The sequence below is a fragment of the Balaenoptera acutorostrata genome, chromosome 1 (assembly GCF_949987535.1).
Source record: "Balaenoptera acutorostrata chromosome 1, mBalAcu1.1, whole genome shotgun sequence".
Classification (NCBI taxonomy): Eukaryota; Metazoa; Chordata; class Mammalia; order Artiodactyla; family Balaenopteridae; genus Balaenoptera; species Balaenoptera acutorostrata.
In genome coordinates, this window is record NC_080064.1 from 33,879,301 (window position 1) to 33,905,921 (window position 26,621).

Genomic DNA, 26,621 nt, shown 5'->3' on the forward strand with positions numbered 1-26,621 from the left:
TCCAGACAGAGAAGGAAGTTTAGGAAATTCTAACTAAGCAGAGGGAAGTAGAAAAGTACAATACTAAGTAGTAAAAGGGCTTGTGTGATGTTCTGTGGAAAACAATAAATGATCCAAGCATAGGAATACATATCAGGAAGCAGTGACTGAATTAGAAAACTAGGTTGGAATCAGATAAAGATCAAGGAACATATTCTGCAGAATAGAGGTTTTCAAACCTTTTTTTAAAGATCTTCAGGGACTTCCCTCGTGGCACAGTGGTTAAGAATCCTCCTGCCAATGCAGGGGACACGGGTTCAATCCCTGGTCTGGGAAGATCCCACATGCCGCGGAGCAACTAAGCCCGTGCACCACAACTACTGAGCCTGCGCTCTAGAGCCCGCGAGCCACAACTACTGAAGCCCGCGTGCCTAGAGCCCATGCTCCGCAACAAGAGAATCCACGCAATGAGAAGCCCACGCACCGCAACGAAGAGTAGCCCCCACTCACCGCAACTAGAGAAAGCCCGCGTGCAGCAACAAAGACCCAACGCAGCCAAAAAAAAAAAAAAAACTATCTTCAAACACATTTTTATGCAAAACATAACAATAATAACTACAGAGCTTATCTGGTAGAAGGACAGTAAGGAAGCAGAGTCTATACATTCTGCCTCACCTTGAGACCCCCTCCCTGGTGTTCCTTCACAGAGATCTAAAGCAGTTTAGTACTCTTATGTACAGTTCTCATCAGCAAATGGTTACCAGCTTGCCATAAGTACAGAAATTGAGAGTAAGCACTTAGAAACTCTGTATTATAATTTAACAGAATAACTTTATATTGTTAAACCTAATAAAATGTTGTGGTTTATACTTAGATTTTTTTAAATGTCAGGTTTCTAACAATTCATTTTTATTATATTTATAAGATTATTAGTCTAAAATGAATGAAAAATACTGCTCCTTCAACATGCATAGTTTAAGAAGCACTGCCCTAAAGGTTTCACAACAGACCAGATTTGTAATTTAGAAAGTCAAAAAGTAACTAGTGGCTGTTTAAAAGGGGAAGACAAATTGGCAAATACAAAGGATAAATAATATGAAAAAACAGAAGATTTAAGATGATACAAGGATTACTCGTGTAAATGTTAAGCATCTGGCAAACAATGAATAAGGATTTTCAAGTTCATAGAAAAGGGACATTTCTTCAAGTCAAGTAAGGCTCGGATAACTAGATTTTCATAGAAAGACCTTAAGCCATCAATCTCCAGAGCTAAATTCATTAAGTCAATAAATTTTAATATTATTTATTATATAGGTAACATCATTTACTGAAACGCCTACTACATACTTGGTGCCAGGGATACATTGTTGAACATAGGACACGGTCCCTGCCATCATGACAGACATTACTCAGCCAAAAAAACATAAATAGATGATTCATTTAAAACTATTATAATTACTACAAAGGAAAGTCACATGATACTATGAAATCACGTTACATAGAGATTAAATAGATTCTGGGAGATGAAGGAAGGATTCCCTGAAGAAGTTATGTCTTAGTTGAAACCCAAAGAATGAGCAGAAAGTAACCAGGCAAAGAAGGAGAAAGAACATTCTAGGCAGAGAGAACAGGCATGTAAGGGGGATGGGGCATGAATAGCCCACAAAACAGAAAAAAAGCAAGTATGACTGATGCACAGAAAGCAAGGAGAAAAGTGACAAGAGGTCAAAAAGGTAGATGGGCTAGTTCATTAAAAGTTCTATAAGCAACAACACAGATGCATCTTGAGGACATTATGCTCAGTGAAATAAACCAGTCACAAAAGGAAAAATACTGTGTGATTCCACTCATTTGAGAAACTTGGAGTAGTCAAAATCAGAGAGACAGAAAGAACGGTGGGGCAGGGGCTGGAGAGAGGGAGGAATGGGGAGTTATTGTTTAATGGGTACAGTTTCAGTTTAGCAGGATGAAAAAAGGTTGTGGAGATGGATGGTGCTGAGGGTTGCACAACAATGTGAATGTACATAATGCCACTGAATTGTACACTTAAACATGGTTAAAACTGTAAATTTTATGTTATGTTAACCAGAGTTGGTTTCTATTGCTTCTATCCAAAGACCCTTATGAGACAGAAATTGGTACGTGGAAGAGGGGTGGTATAAATGAGTCCCTAGGACGTAGAATTGACTGGATCAAGGTTGGGAACAGCACAGTGCAGACCTCTATCTCATGCTGAGGTTGGCCACCCTTATGCAGTAGGAGATGGCTTATCAAACTGTGGTCTTCTACCAGGACTCACCACTACCAAGGCACACTGCAAAAACAAGACGTGGTAGGGAAAACACAGGATGTACTGGCTATGCAGACAGACTTCAATCAGTTCCTATAAAAAACAAACTACTTAATATGAAATAGGGGAGATATTTAAAATATTTATAACCTGTCAGATCATACCAGTGCATAATGGAGAGTATCAGTCTTGAGTTAAACTGGTCAATCTGAAAGTACTGGGAAGAAAATATCACTTTTGTAAAAAAAAAAAAAAAAAAAAAGATTCCTTCTGCCTAGAGCCTGCACACAAGCCTTGCTGAGTTCGGAAACTACCCCGGGCTAAAATAAAAATGGTACAAAGGCAGAAAGGTAGGACCTACAGCTATGGAAACATAAGAGAGTTCCCTTGAATTCCCTAGGGTCCCCCCAAGCACCTCTGTTATGCATTCCTCGCCTGATAAAGCTAGGATACAATCCAGAAGCAAGGATCAGATTAATACCTTCCTTCCCTAGGCCCTGCTTCAAAATAAGTGAGGCAATAAATTCCTTTTTTTTCCCCTTTGGCTGCAATCCATTTATGTTGGATTTCTGCCCTTTACAACCAAAAAGTGTTAATACACTACCAATATTTTAAAATGCACTGTTTCTTTCAAAAGCATCACCAGGCCACTACCCCAAATCTACAGAAACGATCTCCAGGTCAGGGTATCTGTTATTTCTTAGTAAGTGTTCCAGATGATCAGGCAAATTGGGGAAATACTAGTTTAGGCTAAAGTTTAACACTCAACAAAAGTCTAGTTGTCTCCTCCTACACTGTATCAAACAATAGTTGTTATTTCCCAGTAACACAGAGGAAGGATATTATAACAATATTTATTTAGAACATACTATGAGCCCACCACTGTACCAGAATCCACCATGGTATACTGTGGGCACTAAAAGTTTAAGATGTTGCCTTGCCTTCCAGGATCTTGTGTTCTTTAATCTGTAGAAAAGACAAGACCTACAAATACATCAGGGACTGCTGAACCTGTCTGATCAACAGAATGATCTAAGGATCTTTTCGGTAGATTAGAGGTGGCAGACATGGGATTTAAACCCCTATCCATCAGACAACAAAGCTACTTCCAAAATGTGTTCAGTGCAAAATACAGTTCCTTCTCAATATAAGGTATAGGAGCACACAAAGAAAAAATTAGGTATGATGAATACAGTCCATTAATTCAAATTTGGATATAACTAGTATGTATTAAGTACTTATTATTTAAACATTTACTGTATTAAGCACCTAAATACAGGTTTTCACTAATAACTAATAATCAGAAACGAATTAGTAGATTGCCTGAACTGACATTTCTCTTTCTTTTTTTTTTTTTTTTTTTTTAAAGGTTACAAACTGTATGACCCATCTGTAGAACATTTTTTTTTTTTTAAAGAAATTCACGGTCATTTATTTATTTATTTATTTATTTATTTATTTATGACTGTGTTGAGTCTTCGCTTCTGTGCGAGGGCTTTCTCCAGTTGCGGCAAGCGGGGACCACTCTTCATCGCAGTGCGCGGGCCTCTCACCATCGCGGCCTCTCTTGTTGCGGAGCACAGGCTCCAGACGCGCAGGCTCAGCAATTGTGGCTCACGGGCCCAGTTGCTCCGTGGCATGTGGGATCTTCCCAGACCAGGGCTCGAACCCGTGTCCCCTGCATTGGCAGGCAGATTCTCAACCACTGCGCCACCAGGGAAGCCCGACATTTCTCTTTCAGATAATGATTAATTTAAATGCCACCATTAGGGAACTTAACATATTAAAAGAATAAAGAAGTCAATAAAAACATTACTTTTTACCAAATTCAACTAGCTGTTCTCAAGAAGGCAACTTTGACACCTAACTGTCAAGGTCAGCATAAAAAAAATCTATTTATTGTTAAGGCAGTTAATAGAATTCAGCCCAAATAAGCAATCCTTGCTTATTCATTAAGTAAAGTTGCATTAAATAATTAAGTGGAGGTGTTGTGGAAATAAGAGCGTTAAGAGTTGGGGAGTCTGGAGAGTAAGTTCTGGATCAATAAAGAAGCAAGAGAATTGCTAGCTCTACTGGTATCTGTTAGTATTATTTTCTAAGCTTTCTATAGAGACAGGACATCTAAAGTCATTACATAATTATTTACAGAATATATCCTTTGAAGATAAATTTCTGTGAGTGGTTTCCCTTAAATGTAGGCACAACTACAATTGATGAGGAAGATACACTTAGTGAAAGAACTGTAAACTCTGATTAAGAGATTTCTCAAGAAGTTTTTTCTTAAAACTAAGTCCAGGACTTTTAAATTGATCTCACTCCAAGAATCACACTAATCTTATAAAGCATTTTTAGAAAAAATAACTATCCAACTCACACTCATATACAGTGAAAATAGGTATTAGCACCTTTTTATAGTGTCACACAAACAGATCAAATAAAATAACATTCCTATGTGAACTGAATCATTTTTGCTCACAAGCCAGCGTGGGTACTTAGCCACAATCCCTACAAATAAGTGTTCTGTGTTTTCAATTAACGAGCAATATGATGTAGTAGGAATTTTTTTTTACATTTGTGTGAGTCCTTTCTGTTGACTAGCACTTGGCATATTTCTGTCATCTGTACGTATAAGACACTGAGATAGAAAAGATTTACATGGCACGCACCTAGCACACACATGTAGCACATGCATCAATCAACAGACCGCAGTTTGTTGGTCCCATCAAATGAGTCAACCAAATTGGGAACATTTTATGAAGAAATGTGTTTAAATTCCAAAGAAATAGCATATAAAATTATTTTAACTTTATTATTACTTACAAAAAATAAGCTTTTATTTTAGAACAATTTTAGATTTATAGGAAGCCTGCAAAGATAGTTCAGAGTTCCCATATACTCTGCACAGTTTCCCCTATTATTAGCATCTTACATTAGCATGGTACATCTGTTATAATTAATGAACCAATACTGATACACTATTAACTGAAGTCCACACTTCATTTAGACTTCCTCAGTTTCCACTTAATATCCTTTTTCTGTTTCAGGATCCCATTACCGTTCCCAGGATAACACATTACATTTCGTACTCATGTCTTCTTAGGCTCTTTTTGGCTGACTTTCCTTGCTTGATGACCTTGATAGTTTTGAGGAATACTGTTCAGGTATTTTGCAGAATGTCCCTCAATTGGGATTTGTCTAACGGTTTTCTCATGATTAGACTAGAGTTATAGGTTTTGGGGAGGAAGACCACAGAGGTAAAGTTATAATAACTTTTTATCCCAACTATCACCTGGATAGTAAGCTCACTGAGGGAAGGAATCTTATCTTATTCTCATCTTTGTATCCTTAGTACATAGCTGGCAAATATCTGTTGGTTAAGGAGGCAGTGGATGTACACCAAGGGTTGAGGGGGTACAGAAACTTTGCTATTTATTTATTTATTTATTTATTTTTTGGGGCTGCATCAGGTCTTGGTTGCAGCACGTGGGATCTTCATTGCAGCATGTGCGATCTTTCGTTGTGGCGCGTGGGCTTCTCTCTAGTTGCGGTGCATGGGCTCCAGAGTGTGTGGGCTCTGTAATTTGCAGCACGCAGGCTCAGTAGTTGTGGTGCACGGGCTTAGTTGCCCCGCGGCATGTGGGATCTTAGTTCCCCGACCAGGGATTGAACCCACGTCCCTTGCATTGGAAGGCGGATTCTTAACCACTGGACCACCAGGGAAGTCCCTGCAATTTATTAAAATATGAGCACTAACCCTAACAAGGAAATTGTTCATAAGTTTGCTCAAATTAAAAATAAGAATGACTGATTCACTAAAGTGTTTCATTCTTCTATTCAGGGATCCTTCTAGTTTACCTATTGTGGTGGAACAGGATATATTCAGCTAAAAAACAAGGTAATTCTTAAGGTAAACCTTGCCTCTTGTACTGATGAAGCCTCAGAGATATATAACACTGCTTGTGGGAAGTATACATGGTAAAATGGAAAGATGCATTAGGGCTGAAGTCAGGATGGTCTGGGTTTGAAACTGAGTCCTATCACTAATAAATTGTATAATGTTGGCCAGATATCTTTGAGTCTTAGTTACTTTACATATACAATGGAGCTAATAATATTTATATGAGGGTGGGTGAGATCAACACATGTTTGCATTTTGCAGTGTGTCTGACAGACACTTAAGTTTATTCCCTTTCTAAGCATGGTTTGTTACACAGAATAGGTATGCTTTAAATACATTCTGGAATAAGGCAGGATATACATAAACAAACACAGATGATGATGGCTGTTACTTTTACACTGGATGAATAAACTGTGAAACGATTCATGTGCATGTATGTTTTTACGTAGTTAACACTTGCCTGATATACAGCAGCCACTCAAATGTTCGATGATTCTTCCATCAGATTTCTTGGACCGAGTGTCAAGAGAATCAATTCCAGTTTTCATGACCCTGGACAAACCATGTCCCTCCTTTAGGCGTCATTTTCTTCACTGAATAGTTGACCTACTAGTCACAGAGCTTGAGAGTTGGAAGAAATCTTAGAGATCACCTACTGCACCCCCTTGCCTAAATCATAAAGCCTGTGAGTGGCAGACTAGGACATGAGTGGGGACTCCAAACCACCAAGCCTTAATTCTTTCCACATACCACGGTACTTATAAGGTATCTTTCACCTTCCCGTGTATGAAATATTGGAAATTGAACTACTGATCTTTAGAATATCACTCAATTCTGAAAATCCACTAAATCAACACAGCTTAAGTTCTACCTTTATTAAAACCAGAAGATACAGAAGAATAAACAAAATTTTCAGTATTAGTCCTAGTTTTAGAGAAACTACGATATAGACAGCAGAGGATGAAAATCCTTTCAGCTGTGTTGATATATCAAATACTTAAATAGAGAGAGGATCTATTCTGAATAGTCTCCCTGACTCCATCTTCTTCATTATTAAATGGAATTATAATCATTGGTCCACTGAACTGGTGGACTGAATCACTACTATTCTGAGATACCCACATCTCTATCATCTTGGTATCCCTTACTGTAACTGAGAGCACAATGATTTTTTTTTTTTTAATCCAATGGTCTCTTTGTAGTATTCCTACTTTATCTCCGCAGGGCCTTGCACACTGCTGACTATTCCTTTCTTTTTGAAACTTACTGCTGTTCCTTTGGCATTCAAAACACCGGTTTCCCCTGATTTTGCTTATAATGTAGTGATCCAGAGAATAGCTTACTGGCCAAGAGCAGAGACTCTGGACCTAGATCGCTGGAGTTCAAATCCTGGTTCCACCATCTGCTAGTCCTGTGACCTTGGACAGGTTACTTAACTGTTATGTGCCTGTTTCCCCATCTGGGAGGATTACATGAGTTTACAGGTATATAAAATGCATAGTAAATGCTATACAGATATTTGCTGTTTTTGTTCTCCTCCTTAGTCTCTTCCTCTGCTACATTTCTGTGACCTCCACATATTCCACCTGGGGGATTCCATCCATGCAAAGGGGTCTTTACTTCTGTCTATGTGGAAGGCCTTCTTCTCTTCATTCTATCTAGTGAATTCCTTCCCAACCTTTAAGATCCAGTTTAAATGTCATTCTCTCTCTCTCTCTCTGAAGCTTTTCCAAAGACCATCTCTCTCCTTCTGCCTTGGTAGTCAATTGTTCCTGCCCTTGTGTTCCCATATTACTTTGAATATATTTCAATGAGAGCCCTTGTTACATTAGATTGAATGATGTTGAGCCATTTGAAGTTGCCTATATTAGACCATTTCAGACCTGTAGAAAACAGTTACATGATTCATTCTAATAACATCTCTTTTTATTTCTGCTGCTCCTTCCCTCCCTGCATTAAACTCATAACAAGAACTACATGCTATTATTCTTTAAAAATACATATATAATACAATGTTTCAGATATATAAAGAATAATGAATGGACACCCATATATCCACAGCCTAGTTGAAAAAATATTTACCAATACAATTTAAGGCTCCTGTGTGCTCTTCCCAGCAGTATTACTGGTCTTTTCTCCCCACCTTACCCTTCAGAGATACCCACTATCCTTACTTTGATATTTATCATTACCATGCATTTATTTAAACATTTATTATGTAAGTATGCTTCCCTAAATAATACATGAATGTTGGGCTTTATACAATATAAATGTGTTCTGCCATTTGCTTTATTTACTTAACTTTTTACTTGTGAGATTCACCCAAGTTACTATATAGATCTAGCTCATTCATTTTCATTATTGTATGGGATTCCATTAGGTAAATATACTACAATATTTTCTTTCTTTTATAAGTAGACATTTGGACTAGTTTGAACTTTCTGCTATAAAAATGTTGCATAAATATTTATACATGCATAGGAGAGTTTCTAAAGGGTATCTGCCTAGGAGTGGAATCGCTGGATTGTAGGTTATGTGCGTTTTAGTTTTAACAGATATTGCCAAATTTTTCTTCACTATGGTTGTGCAATTTCTATTTCCATCAACAGTGTCCAAGAGCTCCCTTAACTCTACATTCCCACCATTATTTGGTATTATCAGATTTCTTAATTTTTGCCAATCTAATAGGTATGAAATGACATCTCATTAGAACTTTAATTTTCCTACAGGAACTAATTACCAGCGAATGGCTAATAAACTTTTAGGTTGCCTCTTTTATACCTTGTCATTCTTCTATTGATTTGTCTTTTTCTAACCTATTTGTAGGAATCCCTAGTTAATACAGACAGTAATATTTAGCTGTTATATGTACCATAAATATATTCTTTAACTCTGTGGCCTATCTGTGCATTTTTAAAATTATGGCATTCACCTTGGTCACTGTACAGAGCTGGAAGACAGAGTGGTGGAAATCACTGCCATGGAACAGAATAAAGAAAAAAGAATGAAGAAATGAGGACAGTTTAAGAGACCTCTGGGACAACGTCAAATGCACCAACATTTGCATTATAGGAGTCCTAGGAGGAGAAAAGGGAGAGAAAGGGCCTGATAAAATATTTGAAGGGATAACAGCTGAAAACTTCCCTAACATGGGAAACAGTCACCCAAGTCCAGGAAGCGCAGAGTCCCATACAGAATTAACCCAAGGAGGAACACTCTGAGACACATAGTAATCAAATAGACAAAAATTAAAGACAAGGAGAAAATATTAAAAGCAACGAGGGAAAAGCAACAAATAACATACAAGGCAATCCTCATAAGATTATCAGCTGATTTTTCAGCAGAAACTCTGCAGTTCAGAAGGAAGTGGCACAATATATTTAAAGTGATGAAAGGGAAAAACCTACAACCAAGAATACTCTACTAAGCAAGGCTCTCATTCAGATTTGACAGAGAAATCAGAAGCTTTACAGACAAACAAAAGCTAAAATATTTCAGCACCACCAAACCAGCATTACAACAAATACTAAAGGAACTTCTCTAAGCAGAAAAGGCCACAACTAGAAACAATAAAATTATGAAAATGGGAAAGCTCACCGGCAAAGGCAAACATACAGGATAGGTAGGAAATCGTCCACACACAAATATGATATCAAAACCAGTAACTGTGACAGGAGGAGGGTACAAATGCAGGATATTTGAAATGCATTTGAAATTAAGAGATCAGCAACTTAAAACAATCATGTATACATATAGACTGCTGTATTAAAACCTCACGGTAACCACAAATGAAAAATCTGTAATAGATATACACACAAAAAAGAAAGGAATCCAAACACAACGCTAAAGATAGTCATCAAATCACAAGAGAAGAGAACAAAAGAGGAAAGGAAGAAAAAAGACCTACAAAAACAAACTAAAACAATTAAGAAAATGGCAATAAGAACATACATATCTATAACTACCTTAAATGTAAACAGATTAAATGTTCCAACCAAAAGATATAGACTGGCCAAATGGATACAAAAACAAGACCCATATATATGCTGTCTACAAGAGACCCACTTCAGACCTAGGGACACATACAGGCTCAAAGTGAGGGGGTGGAAAAAGATATTCCATGTAAATGGAAATCAAAAGAAAGCTGGAGTAGCAATACTCATATCAGACAAATAGACTTTAAAATAAAAACTGCTACAAGAGACAAAGAAGAACACTACATAATGATCAATGGATCAATCCAAGAAGAAGATACAACAATTGTAAATATATATGCACCCAACACAGGAGCACCTCAATATACTATATAAGGCAAATATTAACAGACATAAAAGGAAAGTTGACAGTAATACAATAACAGTGGGGGACTTTAACACTACACTTACATCAATGGACAGATCATCCAGACAGAAAATCAATACGGAAACACAGGACTTAAATGACACATTAGACCAGGTGGACTTAATGGATATTTATAGAGCATTCCATCCAAAAGCAGCCAAATACAGATTCTCTTCAAGTGCACATGGAACATTCTCCAGAACAGATCACATGCTGGGCCACAAAGGAAGTCTCAGTAAATTTAAGAAAACTGAAATCATATCAAGCATCTTTTACAACTACAGCTCTATGAGATTAGAAATCAACTACAAGAAAAAAAATGCAAAAAACACAAACACGTGGAGGCTAAACAATATGTTACTAAACAACCAATGGATCATTGAAGAAACCAAAGAAGAAATCAAAAAATACCTAGAGACGCATGAAAATGAAAACACGACAATCCAAAGCCTATGGGACATGACCAAAGCAGTTCTAAGAGGGAAGTTTAGAGTGATACAAGCTTACCTCAGGAAATAAGAAAATCTCAAATAAAGAACCTAACCTTACACCTAAAGCAACTAGAGAAAAAAGAACAAACAGGGCTTCCCTGGTGGCGCAGTGGTTGAGAATCTGCCTGCTAATGCAGGAGACACGGGTTCGAGCCCTGGTCTGGGAAGATCCCACATGCCGCGGAGCAACTGGGGCCGTGAGCCACAACTACTGAGCCTGCGCGTCTGGAGCCTGTGCTCCGCAACAACAGAGGCCGTGATAGTGAGAGGCCCGCACACCGCGATGAAGAGTGGCCCCCGCTCACCGCAACTAGAGAAAGCCCTCGCACAGAAACGAAGACCCAACACAGCCAAAAAATAAATAAATTAATTTAAAAAAAGAACAAACAAAACCCAAAGTTAGTAGAAGGAAAAAAATCATAAAAATCAGAGCAGAAATAGAGATGAAGAAAACAGTAGAAAAGATCAATGAAACGAAAAGCTGGTTCCTTGAAATGATAAACAAAATTGATAAACCTTTAGCCAGACTCATCAAGAAAAAAAGGGAGAGGGCCCAAACAATAAAATTAGGAATGAAAAAGGAGAAGTTACAAATGACACCACTGAAATACAAAGGACCATAAGAGACTACTACAGGAAACTATATGCCAATAAAATGGACAACCTAGAAGAAATGGACAAATTCTTAGGAAGATACAATCTCCCAAGACTGAACCAGCAAGAAATAGAAAATATGAACAGACCAATTACAAGCACTGAAATTTAATCTGTGATTTAAAAACTCCCAACAAACAAAAGTCCAGGACCAGATGGCCTCACAGGTGAATTCCATCTTTGTCACTGTACACAGCACAGTGTCTGCCAGTTAGCAGACATTAATAAATATTTGTTGAATGAATGAATGAAAAACTGAAAAAACACACAGAAAAAAATTAGACAATGTTTTAAGCTCTTATTTTGGAATTGTGACCCTCTATGCCTATTAGGTTTTATAAACTTTTATATTTAAAGAAATAAATTTAATTTAGCTTGGAGACTTTCTGGCAGTCCCTTGAGATAACTGGAGATAAGACAGAGCACCAAAAAATCAGGACTGGAAGTCCAAAATTTTAAATCACCTAAGACAAACAGCTGTCTGCTCTCTTCTTAAATATCTCCAAGAACAAGTATGCTGGCTCTCATGTTTTCTATTATACTTTGCAGAACATAACGACTAAAACAGCCTCTAGTTCCACCATGTTTGAATGCCCCCAAGGAAAGTCTACAAAAGTGAGTGTAAAGCAATTCTACTACATAAGAAAACACTTAGAAATGTGCCCATAATACATCAATGAACAATAGACATAGTGATTAAAATGAATATACAGTATGTATACGCTTCAATTTTAAAAGCTAACAATGGTAACAACTATAGTAAATACAGAGGGGAAAATAATGCATCAGCCTTTATATGATTTAAAATGGAAGGAAATTAATATATGACTACTTACAACAGAACCAGCAGGAGGTTCAGACAGCACAGAGTCTTAAAAAGGAAGTCATAGGAAGCAATGAGTCATTCTGGACAAAACACAGAATCTGTAGTAAGAAGACCTGGTTTTGAGTTGTCATTCTGACATTTACTAGCTATTTGGCATTGGGCACATCATTTGATCCACCTACACCTCAGTTCCTTATCAGTAAATAGAGTTTATAATGATCTGGCATCCTCTCTAACAGGGTTATTGTATGTTTCAAATTAAGTAGAAAAATGTGTGACATACTTCAATAATATGCAATTGTAATCACCTATCCTTCTTCATCTTCCCATCTCCCCAGTGGCAGCAATCTGTATAACTGTGTGATTTTTTTTCCAGCAGGGCTCAGTAGAGCTAGTATAGGCAAGAAGAGAGAGATTAGTTCGGGATTTTGCCCAGACAGGGACAGAAGGACAAAAGAGCAAGGGACTAAAAGATGATAAGAGAGTGAATGAAATAGCAAGAGACTAAGAAAATTAAGCTGGACAGGGAAGGAAGTGAAGACAGGCCTTGGTGGGGTCAAAGAAAAGATCTAGTAGATCCTCAAAGGTCAGGCAGGAGAAGAAATTTTGAACAAATCTGCATGTCTTCATTTATAATTTCAGAGGTGGGCCATCTTTGCATGAGAACAAAGCTCATGGTGTGACTATGGGAGCTCATTAGCTAAAAAGATGATCACTTCAGTTGAAGAGGTCAATGTGTTGAAGAAACGATCATCCATGTGAATACTGAAGTCACTCAGGGTAAGGCCAAAAATTGAGATGGAAAGGAAGACTGTGTGTGCTAGGTCCTAAATGATAGAGCAGATCTATTATATAAGAAGACAAGAGTGGTATAGCCCTTGTGCCAGAGAGCACAGGGATTTTAAGAACGCAGAGAAGCAGAGGTCTGGAAATGTGTGAAATAGTGGTGCATAAAAAATTACAGTCATCCTTATCTCTCTCCTTTTGCAAGGAGTGGTCTGGGAGAATGAGCTGCACCCATTCAGAAGGGCTAGAGTAAGCGATCTTACTCCCCTGGCTTCCATTTAAGGCCAGAACACACATTAAAACATCCCATAAAATGGTTAACAGTGTAGAAAACAGGAGTTTCAGAGAACAAGTGGAAAGGTTTGAAAGGGAGGAAAAAAAGCAAGATTGGGAAAGAGGAAGAGGAAGCCGAGTCAGCACAGGAATAACAGTACAGAAGACAGATGATTGGAGGAGCTGGGACAAAGGTAACAGAGGATAAGACTTGCTGGGTTTATATGGCCAAAGGTTATCAAAATAATTAGTTCTAGCAGTTCCCTGATAGCTAGGGAGTTAGCACTAAGGCCTTGACAATGGTTTGGTTAAATTCCCTCATTTACAGATTGCGGGGGGTGGGGGCAACATCTGAGTATCTAGTATGTACTTATTCACATTATGTAAAGTGTTAAGCCCTAGACCTATACCTTCCCTCATTTTACAAATGAGGGAACTGAGGATCACAGAAGCAAAGTGACCAGCCCTGGGTTGTATTATTAATATTCAGTGACACTGAGGACCCAGGCTTCTTTTTCAAATCTAAATCAGTATGGCAGTATAAGAAAGAAATTGAAATTAGAACATCTTTAGTCACTTTCTACCAGTGAGATCTTGTATGTTTCTTTTAACTCCACTAAGCCTATCTACCAAACAAGGTTATTGCAAAGATTAAGCTACAACTCCAAAATAAATCCTAGTAGTTATTTTAACTGAAAACTGGTCTACATAGGAACTTATTTTCAAATGTGAATTTCTTACTTGATTTATTTCAAACACAAATCCAAAGTTTCTAAATTAATGCTTATAGATTTTACAGATAGGAAACTGAGGTAGAAAGGGAGGATGTACAATCTATGGCTCCCTCGTATATCTAGAATCAAGTCTAAACTCCAAAGTTTCAGGTCTTTAATACTATGGCCCCAGCCCACCTCTCTAGCCACATCTCTCACTACTGACTTACACAAATACAATACTTGACCTCTGGCAACTATCAATTTTTAAAAACATATCCTATAATTTCCCCATTTTGGAGCTCTACCTAAATTATTTAATCTATTTAAATTTGTTCTCCAAGGCTCAAATAAAATTCATCTTCAGTGTAAAGCCTAACCTTGTTCCAATTGTTGAGAAATGATGGCTCCACCCTCTGAACTCCTATATCACTTTGCTTTACCTCCCTTAGAGTACTTATTGCCTTACAATTTAGGTAAGCATGAAAAAATTTCATTTCTGCCATCAGAGCTTAAGTCCCTTAAAGGTAGTTGGAAGAGAACTAACATTTACTTTGCATCTCTGAAGTGCCAGTTGCTTTTCTAGTGTGTATACACACACACACACACACAATTATTTCATGTAACCTTTGTGACACCCCATAAAGTAGAAATCTATTTTTTACATATAAGGACACTGAAAGTCACAGAGGTTAAACAATTTGCTTAGAGTCCTAAGGCTAGCAAGTGACAGAGCCTATATTTGAATCCATCTTTCTAACCCAAAGCCCAGGCTCTTGCCACTATACTCTTCCCAGAAACCATGAGAATATCCTCACTACTGATTGCTTCCTATCTATCCACTGACCATCAGGGAAAAAAACCTCCATGGACTTCGTCATTAAGTATCAGCAGAAAGGATTTGATGTAGGATATCTGCCCTCTTACTTTCCAAGAGTTAGAAGAGACTCTTCAGAGCCAATAGAATGACTAATATGAGACCTGAATAAAGATGAAGAGATCAGAATCCTGCTTCTAGGAAGGAAAAGTCAAAAACCATTACTTTTCCGTTCTTGTGTTTAAAAATTCCTCCTCCTCTGAGGTTTCCACCACCTGGCTATATCACCCCTTACCCCTCCTCCTCATCTGTCATCTACCACCCTCCAGATTAATCCCCTATATTCACTGCACCTGGGTCACAATCCCTCTCTCTTCCCTGCGTCCTAGCATCCTAAATCATTTCACTATCCATGCAGAAGACTCGTTCAATACAATAGCCTCGCAGTTCCTTGTCATACTCAGCTTCACCCGACCTTCACCTCTGCTGTACTTCAGCATCTCACACACAGAGACCTAGCTGTCACCTAGAAGAGCTCCACATCAGACAATTTAATATTCCACTTTCTGACCACAACCTTTTTTTTTCTATCTTACTTCTACATTTGCTCATTGACCTAACTCAAGAAATCACAGAACCCAAGTCCCAAACTGAAATCATTATCCAGTGTTTCCTGTCTCAGTTAATGTCACCATCATCCCCCAAGTCACCTAAACCAAAAACATAAGCATCACCCTGGACTCCTCACCCTCTGATCTACACACCCAATCAATCATAAAGCCTCACAGATTCTCTCAACTTCATCCCTCTCTCCTCATCCCTATAACCACATTTTAAAAATGTTATTCAAGCATATCTATAAAAACCTTTCAGTGATAAAAAAAAAATCACCCACTGAATTCATTTCAAGATACTTATGCATACAGGGTCTACCATGACATGGCCTCGGACTGTATTTCTGGCCTCACAACTTACCACTTAACATCTTCATTGTTATTTCTTAGCAGTCCCAAACTGCTTGTGGTTCTCTAGGCAAGCCATTCCTTTTCTCACACTGATGCTTTTACTCAAGCTATTCTCTCTGTCTGAAGCACATTTTTTACTCATCTTTGCCTGACTTACTTCTACATACCATTTAAGACTTGGGTCAGGTGTCATCTCTTCCTCAAGTCCCGGGCTAGTCTAAGCACCCTCCCCTTGATGCAACCACAGCATCACAGGCATAGCTCTCACCTTTTATCCTGAGATGACCTATTTCAGCATCTAATTTACCAACTTCACAAGGATTGGAAATGCATCTTATTCATCTCGGTCTACCCAGCTAAACATAGTACATAGCACAGTGCCTGACAGATAGTAGACACATTAAGTATAGAGTAAAGGTTAGAAGATGTTGAGTTTACATTTTCAGTGGGATATTCACACCAGTGCTTTCTCACAGAGTTTTTTAGTATTTCCTACCATTAACTCCAAGTCCTTTGAAGGGAAGGAACCAGAGCTTTTCCTGAGTCTGCACAGTTCTGTAAAGAATGATGCTATACAAAGTTTTACCCAACTTACATAAAAGGGAAACAGCATTTGCACAAACATAACAGAAATCAAAACTTGACGTGTGCTAGGAACTTCAAAACCACTGACCAATTGAAAAAAATGAAGATATAAGAACAAAGATAAAGAACTAATTCTGACCGCTGTGTTGTCTATGTTATGTGCTTGTCTATGTTATAAAAACAGTGAAATTTTGCTTAGAATATAAACAGCGTCCTGGATATAAGAGCTTGGCACTTTATCTACAAGGTCATCACATCTCTGCTAAGCTTAAAAAATTACTAACCTGCAGGGTTGCTTAGGCAGGGGTTTAAGTTGTTGGTAAAGACACTATTTAAAAACTTAACCCCACAAACCAAGGCTCAGTGATGAAAAAGCAAGTAAAAAATAATGCTGGTATATGAGCAACAACAAAAAAATGTTCTTTTCATAGTAATTTTGGGCCTTGTGTTGGCAGTTAGAAAGAGAGCAAAGAGTTCAATGTAATAAAGCATTTCCCTCTCCAACTAAATATTAAATTGCAGTCTGGCATCAAACTAGGGATGCCAGACTCAATTCTTTCCCAGTGTAAAAAATAATAAGCTCTTCTATTTGCATGGTGCATTCCAATCGATATACATTTGCTCATTTGATAAAGTGTTTATAGACATTTTAAAAAATGAGGGAAAACCCCAAAATTTCCACAAAATAATAACTCTTTTAGTTGGTTTAAACAAACAGTACTAGATTTTTTTTTTTTTAAGTTCAAAACACGGCACAGAAGTGAGAAACGGAATAGAGTACTTTATATTTAAGCAGGTCAATCCTTGGGGCCAACAGAGCTTCTTGCAGAAACTTAATAGGTTTTGGGTTTCCTTGGGAAGAGATCGGTTTCCCATCACTGGAGGAGATGTTCAGACTGGTCAAATTATTAGGTAGAATTTGGGATTTTCAAAGCTACTTTGGTATGGGATGAGGGAAAGGGACCCTAGATGACTTTTAAATTCCCTTCCAGTCTGGAGATGTTTTGGGGTTCACCTATCTCCTGGAAACCCCTTTTCATTCCTCCGGGGCTGGCCCACAGCTGTGCCCACGTGTCCAGCCCTCCTGGCCGCTGGCTCACCTCGGTGCCCAGCGGCTCACGCCCCCGTCGGAGGTTGGAAACCTGCTTTCCGCGCCCGTTTCCGGCGGCACACGTGAGTTGTCCCGGCGAAGCTCCCGCCGCCGGAGCCAGCCCGGAGGACCGCTGCTGACAGCTCCCCGCCCTTCGCACCCCCGACCCTCGGATGGGCCACGCTGTCCGCCGACCTCGGTCCTCGCCCGCCCCGAACCGGATCCGGCCGGCGAGGATCCACAGGCATCTCTCAGCTCTCCTGTCCGAGCAGACTGACAGCCCCTCCGACTCCCGGCCCTCGGCCCAAAGCCAACACTCTCCGGCCGACCCAGCCCCGCCGGCCAGGACAGAGCGACCGCCGTTCGGACCGCCCGCGATGCGGACCCTCCAGAGGGTCCCCGCCCCCCCGTGTCCTTGAGTTTCCCTCGCGGGGCCCCCGGGGCGCCTGTACTGAGTCAGGGCCGCGGGCCGGACACTGGGCCCCGCTGGCCCGGCCGCGTAAGCAGAACGAGCCACCGGAGCTCCGGGCCCAAGAACACGGCCGGGGACGGCCGCGCTCGGACCCCAGACAGGCCGACCGGCCGGGACACACAGACGAACAGTCGGGCCCGAGGGGCGGGGGCAGCGGCCGGGCCGGTCCTGGCGCCTCCTTCTCGCCCGGGGCGGCCTCTGGCGGCCCAGCCCCTCAGGGCGCGGGCTTTCCTGGAGAGCGGAGGCGGCCGCCGAGGCGCTTACCTGCGGGCGCAGCGGCGACGCGGAGCGGCTCACTCCCTGCCCGCCGCCATGTTTCCGCTGCGCAGCGAGCGAGGGAGGACGCGCGGAGGGGGCGGGCGGGGGCGGCTCCGGAGAGCGGCGGCTGCCAGCCGGCCGGCGGGCTGGCGCGCGGCTGGGGGCTCGACCGAGGCGGCGGCGGCGTTGGCTCAGGCGGGGGCGGGGCGGGGGCTTCCCGGCCCCGCCCCCCGGGCCTCCGGCCGCGGGGTGGCGAGCGCCTCGGCAGTTGGGCCCGCGCCGGGGGGGCGGTGCGGGGAGGGCGCCGCCGAGCGGCCAGGCCCAGCCAGCCTCAGCTGCCTCCCGCCTCCTGCCTTCGACCCCTGGGCCCAGACCCGCGTCCCCACCGGCCCTACGCGCCGCGTCTCACGGGTGGGTAAACTGAGGTCTGGAGAGGGCTCGGGTACTTGGGTTCGAGTCCCGCTGTCGCCGCTCTGAGCCCGCGCGTGGGCGGGTGGAGGAGATGGCGGACCCAAGAGGCGTCAGGTCGGGTTGGCTGACGCGGCGAAGAGCGGGCGCTCCGGGTCTCGAATCCCTGCCCTGCTAAGAGTGATGGATGACCTTGAGCGAGTTACCTCGTATTTCTACCCCAGGACCCTCACTTCTAACGGGATAGCATTCAATCCAGAGCGTTGGTGTGAGGATACATAAGTCAGTGCTTGTGAAGCCCACGGAACACTGCTGGAGACCTAGTAAGTAAATGCGTAGGAAATAGAAGCTCCCGCGGTCCCTTCATTGGTTCATCCATCCATTCAACAACTACTTAACGCATTGAGCCCCTCCATGTGCCTGGAGACAGGCTCATTCTGTTAGTGAACACTCTGCTACACTCCTATGGTTAAACGCCGCGTCCACCTGGATCATCCCTATTTTAGCAGGGAGGAAACTGAAGCTCAGGGAGGTGAAGCTACTTGTCCAAGGTCACCCAGCCAGTAAATGAGTGGAGATTCATCTCCAGCCTGACTTCAAAGCCTGTGCTCTGCCAGCAGGGAGTCATCAGCTGTTTGGATGGGTCAAAGGAGGCTCCCTGAGAGTTAAACACTTTCAGGTTGGCTCTTGAAAGAGTCTGCAAGGAGGAAGCTCATTTCAGGCAGAGGGAAGGATGTGTGCAAGGGCATAAAGACATATGATAGCAGATGGCTGGTTGGTGTGTCTGGCAGGGTGGGAGTATGAGAGACAGTGTGGATGTGGTGATGATGGTGCTGAAGCTAGACAGGGACAGGAAGCCAGAACATGGAAGGAGGTCTTTGTGTGCCTACAATGACATTTAATGCCCTTGTATGTCTACCTTAGAATTTATTTTGTAGGCCAGTGGTTTTCATAGTATGGTTCTGGGACTCCTGGGTGTCCCTGAGATCCTTTCAGGAGTCAGCTCAAAATTATTTTCATAATAATGCTAAATGCGATTTGCTTTTTTTTACTCTGATTCTCTCATGAGCATACAGTGAAGTTTTCCATAGACTATAGGACAAATGATATTTCAACACATTAAATGCGGATACAGATTTGAGAATCCAGCTGTCTTCTTTAAGCCAGGTGTTAAAGAGATTTGTACAAATGTAAGACACCGCTTTTCTCATTAGTATTTTGTCTTAGAAATAGTAGACATTTTTCACTAAAAATGTGTTTATATTAACAGGTAATGGATTTATTGTAATTTTAAATGAATTAGTAAAATTTTAGAAAATTTAGAAAATTTCTCAGTTTTAATTCCTAACATGGTAAGTATTGTTAGAAGTAACAAACGGCACATAAAAAAGCTCTTCGAGGTCCTCGATAATATTTAAGAGTGGGAAGGGGTCCTGAGCCCAAAAGGTTTATGAATGCCTGCTATAGGCAGTAAGAAGCTATTGAAGTTTTAAGTAGGGGAGTGACTTAATCAGACTTTGATTTCAGAAAGAGTTTTCAAGACCCAAGCCCAGCCTTGAGGAATGAGTTCACAAGGCATGGGCATTCTAGGCATTCTAGGCAGAAGGATAGAAACAGGGAAGTGCAGGGCTGGTAAGCAACAGAGCTAGGACCCAGATGACTCTGGTCTTTTTATTCCTCATTTGGTATCACTTTACCTCCTGACAAGCGACAGGATGAGTGTTTTATTCCTTCATTTCCACTGGGTGCTGTGTAGTGAGGCTTTTGCTCACATTTGCTGTGGACGTTAGCACCCTTTCTGACCCCAGCACACTGCTACCTCTCCTCATTGCCCATTTTCTGAGAAGCAGTCAAGTGAGGAAGGCAGATGAGAGGAAAAGAGTAGGTTACCAATGCTAGTGTGAGTAGGCATGGGAATCCTGGCAGAGGGTTCTCCAGAGCTACACAGCCCAGGTTATCCTTCACATACTTCTAGGGCACACAAGTGAGAGGGAAAACAATTGTATCAAAACCTGTGCTGTCAGGAAAGCCGCTTTTGAAGAGAAGTTCCCCAGAGTGCTGAGAGTCTGTTCCTTTAACATTAAAAAAAAAAGTATCCATATCAGATGAAAATCTTTTAAAGGTATATTATAAACTTCCTAGCCATCCTTATTTAAGAAACAGAAGTAAACTTAGTATTTTCTTGATTTATTATAAACATGAATTGGTAGCAATCGTGCTTTATTATTAAGCAATCCTCTTGGACTATTGAGTTAAGGACTCTATTCCACCTTAACAAATGGCCCCAGAATGCTGTGCTTTGGGGGCTCTCATGGTGGTTCCATAAAGTTTCTGGTTTTCAGCTGCCACTTCTCCTGCTGTCATTATGCCTGTCCCTTTTATACCTGCTTCTAATTTGCTAAAGCTGAGAAGGTACATAATCTAAGCTTACTGGAGTTGCATCATATAGCCTCTAAGCAAGGGTCTGAGCGACTGTCCTGGGATGAAGCACTGGAAAGGGCAGCTGCAAAGGCAGTAGAGGGGTGGTTGATGATGAGCTGTGGAGTTAGCCTAAATTCCCCTGGTTTCACTTTCTTCCTCTATAAAATGGGGATACCTATCATATCGAGTTGTTAAAAGGATTAACCCAAAGCATTTATTTAGTCTATATCATCAGCTCTGTCTACAGACCTATTTATTCTTAGCTCCGGTTCCATTAGACAATTCCTATGGAGTCCTCAAACCCTGTGGGTTAAAGACCAAAATCATGATTCTCCACGCTAAACCTTCTCTTACTATCTGTGCTCCCCGTTTCAACAATGGCACCACCATACTTCCGGTCACCCAGGCTTAAAATCATGGTAGTGCTTCTTAAAATTCCTCCCTGTCCTCCACATCCCGTCAGTTGCCAAAGCACACTGCCTTTTCCCTAGTCAAGGTCCTATTTCCTAGGCTATTGGAGATGTAACCTAACTCTTGACTCTCTTCTCTCAACTTGCCTTCCACAGCTGCCAGATCCTGGAAGCATCATGTCAGTCCCCAGTTCATAAAACTTACTAAGTCCTTAGGGCCTACAGGACAAAGTCTAAACTTGTTAGCCTTGTGTTCAAGGGTCTTTATGATCTGGCCACAACCTTCCTTTCTAAATTTATCTCTGTCTCTTCTTTATTTACCCTTTGATTCATGTATAGTTTTCTCCATTTGCCCTTTGCTGTCCTTTTCTACATATGTCCTTTGCTACTCTGGGCTTTTTCATATACTGCTCTATGTTCTAGAATACCTTGCTCTCCACTTCTGTATGTCCAAACCATAACAATCTTTTAAAACTCTGATTTAATGTCGCCTTTCCAAAGCCTCACATGATCCTCCAGCTTGAATAATAAAAACCAACATTTATGTAACGCTAAGTAAGAACCAGGAACTCTTCTGGGTGCTTTATGGGCACTATCTTATTTAATCTTTATGACAATTTAATTTCCACAACAAACCTATGCAGTATTATTATGACCTGCATTTTACAGATGAGAAAATTGAGGAACAGGGAGGTAAAGTAACTTGTCTAAGGTCACAGAGCTAGTAAATGGTGGAGCCAGAATGGGAATCCAGGCAGCCCGGCTCCACAGCCCACTCTCTCAACACTGTGCCAATGTGAAGTGAGCTCTCCTGTCTCACTCCTATTAGCTCTCACGGTAGGCCACGCAAACCTCTCTTAGGACCTTGGTCACTTTCTGCCTCCTCATTGGTTAACACGCCTTATCTTGTCTACTTAGATAGTAAATTTTTTGAGAGTAGATCAGTGTCTGATCTACAGTAGTATCTACTGAATTTCTTGAACCTGGTAAATATTTAGTAAATTTATTTTTTATGAATGTGAAGTCAACAGAACACTATAACAATAAAAATGAATGATCTAGAGCAGAATTGACAAACAATGGTCCTTGGGCTAAATCTGGCCTGACTTCCGTCGGGCCAAGAGCTAGGAATGATTTGTTTTGTTTTGTTTTTGACATTTTTTAAATGGTTGAAAAAAATCAAAAGAAGAAGAATATATCATGACATGTGAAACTTATATGAAAATGAAGGTTTATTGGAATCCAGTCAGGCTTTCTATGGCTGCTTTTGTGCCACAGTAGGCCTTCTGACCTGTGAAGCCTGCAATATTTACTCTCTGGCCATTTATAGAAAAAATTGGCAACCCCTGATCTAGAGCTACATGTAATAACATGAAAACGTCTTTGAAACGGCACTGAACAAAAAAAGGATAAGCAGTATGATGTCACTTATATAAAGTTTAAAAATAAGCAAAACAGTACCATTGTTTTTAGGGACACACATACCCATGCAGTAAAAGTATAAAGACATGCATGCAAACAATAAACAATAGATTCAGGGGAGAGGTTATCTCTAGGGTTTGGGGTGGGCATGCCATTGCGGGAGGAGTACACAGGGAATTTTAACTGTCTAAGCAAGGTGGAGAGTACACAGCATTCCTTGTGTTAAAGCATTAAAACATAACATAAACGTAACAACAGCATAAAAATGTTTCATAAGAAATGAATAAATGAGGCTCAAGGACTTTTTAACTTCTATTTTGGCTGGTTGAAAATATGTTTGGCTTTCACCTATAGCTAAGGTGTTACAGTGAAATATAAATGTGAAGACCCCTGTTGAGATGGTGTGGCGTGAGTATAGGTATGATTTAGAACTGACTCCCAAGTCACACAGAGATCCCTGATTAATGATCCTCTGGAAACAATGCTACTTGAAAGGAAGTCCACCTAAGCCAAGTCTGGGGGAAGGTCCCATCCCCACAAGGCTGGGACCTCAGCTGGGGCAGCTAGGGCTAGGTGGCTTGCTTTGTCTCTGGAATAGACCTTGGAGTGCTGGACTGAAGGGGGGCCTCCTCTTTTTGTCTGGGCATTGGTCTCAGTATCAGTCTCCCCATCTTTGGGAGGAGAGAATGGACAGAGTGTATCCAGATCCTGATCTACATCCAGGTGCTCATTTGCATCCCTGTGTCTCATTTAAACACTCATTCGATGGAATTTTTGGGAGTACCTGTCTTATGAATAGCCTTCAGGCTACAAGGATAACTAGATGCAGCCTGAACCAAGGAGCCCACAGTTGGGGAAACTAGTTTGTAAACAATGAATGAGAGGAGAGTGTTGCAAGTGCCTATTGCTTCACAATGAATTACCACAAATTTAACAACTTAAAACAACAATCATTGATTAGCTCACAGTTCTGTAGGTTAGAAGTCTGGCATGGTGTGGCTGGGTTCTCTGCTTAGGGTATCTCATGGCTGAAATCAAAATGCCAGCCAGCCATCTTCTTAGCCAGAGGCTTGATCAGGGAAAGGTCCTCTCTAAGCTCCTTCAGCTTCTTGGCAGAATTTGTTTCTCTGTGGTCACAGGGCTGAGATCCCCACTGTCTTGCTAGCTGTCAACGGGGGACCACTCTCAGGTCCTTGCCATCTCATTGACAGAGAGCCTCTCTCATATCTAATCAAAGAAGAGAATTCTTTGAATCTCTCTGATTTCTCCTTCTTCAACCAGAGAAAACTCTCAGCTTTTAAACGATTTGTAATTAGGCCAGGTCCATCCAGAAAATCTCCCTACTTAAGGGCAACTGTGACATATAACCTAATCACTGGAGTAAAATTCATCCTCTTTACTGTCCCAGGGATTAAGCAGGATGAATACACCAGGGGACCAGGAATCTTAGGGGCCATCTTAAAATTCTGCCTCCTATACCCAGCAAGAAATGTTCTCTTAAACGTTTCTCTGTGAACTCCCCTGGCAGTTTGTAACTCTTTCATAGCAAGATATGCATTGTATCACCATTATTAGGACGCATTTAAAAACACCTTTTCTAGGATGAAAACTTCCTGAGATCAGGAACCTTGTTCACACCTGTAGCTCTAATGCCTCAGACAAGGCTTTGCATGAAGGAGAGATTCCTACATCTCAGTTTGCTGAAAAAATTAAAAGTGTACATATTATCTTTTGGATCCCTGCTTCTTTTTTAGATCCAGATCAAAACTCCTTCTGACACTTCTCAAGAAGGATTAATAGCTTCCTCCTCTGTGCTGTCACTTGGTAACATCTCTGTATGAAGTGTGTCACCTTGAAGTATCTTAAGTTAGACGGTAGTTTTCTTGAAGTTAGTACCTCACTTGTATTCCACTTAGTATCCCAGAGCACAGCACATCATAGATTTCATTAAGTGCTTGATGTTTGAAATTTTTTAAAGGAGATGTAAGGGGTTTAAAAACCCAGAGGCAGGTGGAGAGTGGATTTGGGCTATGACCAGACCCTTGGAAAAGAGTCACAGCTGATGGGAAGCCAAGAAGTACAGAGGCAATGGACAGGGAAGAAAACAGGCAAATCAGGATGTAATTTTTTTTTTAAGAAGGGATACTAGAAAACCCCAGGTCTGCTGTTTTATATATCACATTAAGGAATAAACCTGCAGAGCCCTCTGTAAAGGAGCGCAAGAAGGAGCAATTATTCCAGGATTGACAATCGAGGGAACAGGGCTTTACTTTTACCATGTTGCTGGGGGGACAGTGACCCCAAGGGAGAGGTGTTGAATGAAGAGGAAAAACGGCTTCTGGTGCTTAAAGAAAGTGGGGATGGTGGTGATGGGGGGAGGCGCTGAAAAATGTGTGAGCTCTTAACCTCCTCCTTGATTTGGATGTTTTCCCTTTCACATCTTCTCCGGGTTGTTGGCCTTTTGTGACTCCTTTTTTGCTTCAAGCCTGCCTAAGATCATTAAATGGGCAGTTTAAACAGATTTCATCTGGTTGCTAAGTTTGGGATCAGAAGAATGGTTGGACATTTTCTGACTGATTCATCGGGAGTCCTGAACCTTCTGGGAGCAATTAGGAGGATGGGATAACAGGGTCCACTGCTGGAACTAGAGGTGGGCTTGATACCACTGAAACACATGCCTGAGTGTAGGGGAATAATGCTGGAGAACCAAAGGATGACAGAAGGACCCCAGTTCTCCTTAAATGATGGTCTAAGGGCAGGTTCATTTAGACTATGCCTCTGATTGCTTTGCTCACAACCCATGTGTTTACTGGCTGTCTGGCCCGTTATTGAGTGCTCCCTGTGCAAGACCCTTGGGAGAGACCCCAACATGGCACAGCACTTCCCCTCAAGGAGCTTGCAGTCCCATGAGGAAGAGTATTATAATACAAGGCAGGAAGTTATAAGTGCCATGAGGGAAATGCAATCAAAATGATGCAGTGTTTGGAAGAGATTCAGTTTCATAGAGAAGGAGGACTTGAATGATGGGTAGGGAAAATTGGAGGCAGCGGAGGGAGTATTAGGGGAATGGGGCATTGTATGGAGAAGGTATAATGAGCTAGGGACAGAAAACTGAGGGGCATATTTAAGAAACGGCAAGTAGTTTTGTGTGGCTGGAGCCAAGGGTCCATATTGGGGAGATATAGTCAATAAACTGGACAGAGGGAATGAGGGTTAGCTATGGCGAGTCTCAGCTGTCAGCTAAGAAGCCTGAGAGTGGGTTGGGTAGGGTGAGCAGAGGATGTGCAGGGACGGAGGGGTGGAGAGGGCAGGAGGGGTGGAGAGGGCGGGAGGGTGGAGGGGATTGGGGGAGGGGGCAGGTGGAGGCAGCAGAAGTACAGTTTTTGGTTGCCTTTGTCGGGCTCTTGCTGTTTCCTTTGCCTGGAATACCTCTGCTCAGCCTCCTCGGACATTCTGTGTGCCCTGTTGCCCATCACAAAGCCATCTCTTCCAGTAAGTCTTGCTTTGACCCTCCAAACTGAC

The 26,621-nt window shown here is 41.4% G+C and overlaps 1 protein-coding gene and 1 long non-coding RNA gene across 16 annotated transcripts in view; one reads left to right on the forward strand and one right to left on the reverse strand.

The window, feature by feature from the left end:
• The window catches only part of SCMH1 (Scm polycomb group protein homolog 1), a 200,242-nt gene extending 181,640 nt beyond the window's left edge, over positions 1–18,602 (reverse strand). For 8 of the 15 annotated variants that reach the window (XM_057546738.1, XM_057546707.1, XM_057546749.1 and 5 more), the window contains exon 1: positions 18,445–18,503. The gene's annotated coding sequence lies outside the window, so the exon portion shown is untranslated. Of the gene's footprint in view, positions 1–18,444 lie in introns of all 15 variants that reach the window. The other 7 variants (XM_057546802.1, XM_057546798.1, XM_057546793.1 and 4 more) reach the window with 4 other exon arrangements.
• Positions 18,603–18,697: 95 nt separating this feature from the next.
• LOC130704602 (uncharacterized) overlaps positions 18,698–26,621 on the forward strand; it is an 86,952-nt gene continuing 79,028 nt past the window's right edge. Inside the window, exons 1-2 of the long non-coding RNA XR_009005018.1 lie at positions 18,698–18,849; positions 19,071–19,169. This is a non-coding gene — a long non-coding RNA (uncharacterized LOC130704602). The remainder of the gene's footprint in view (positions 18,850–19,070; positions 19,170–26,621) is intronic.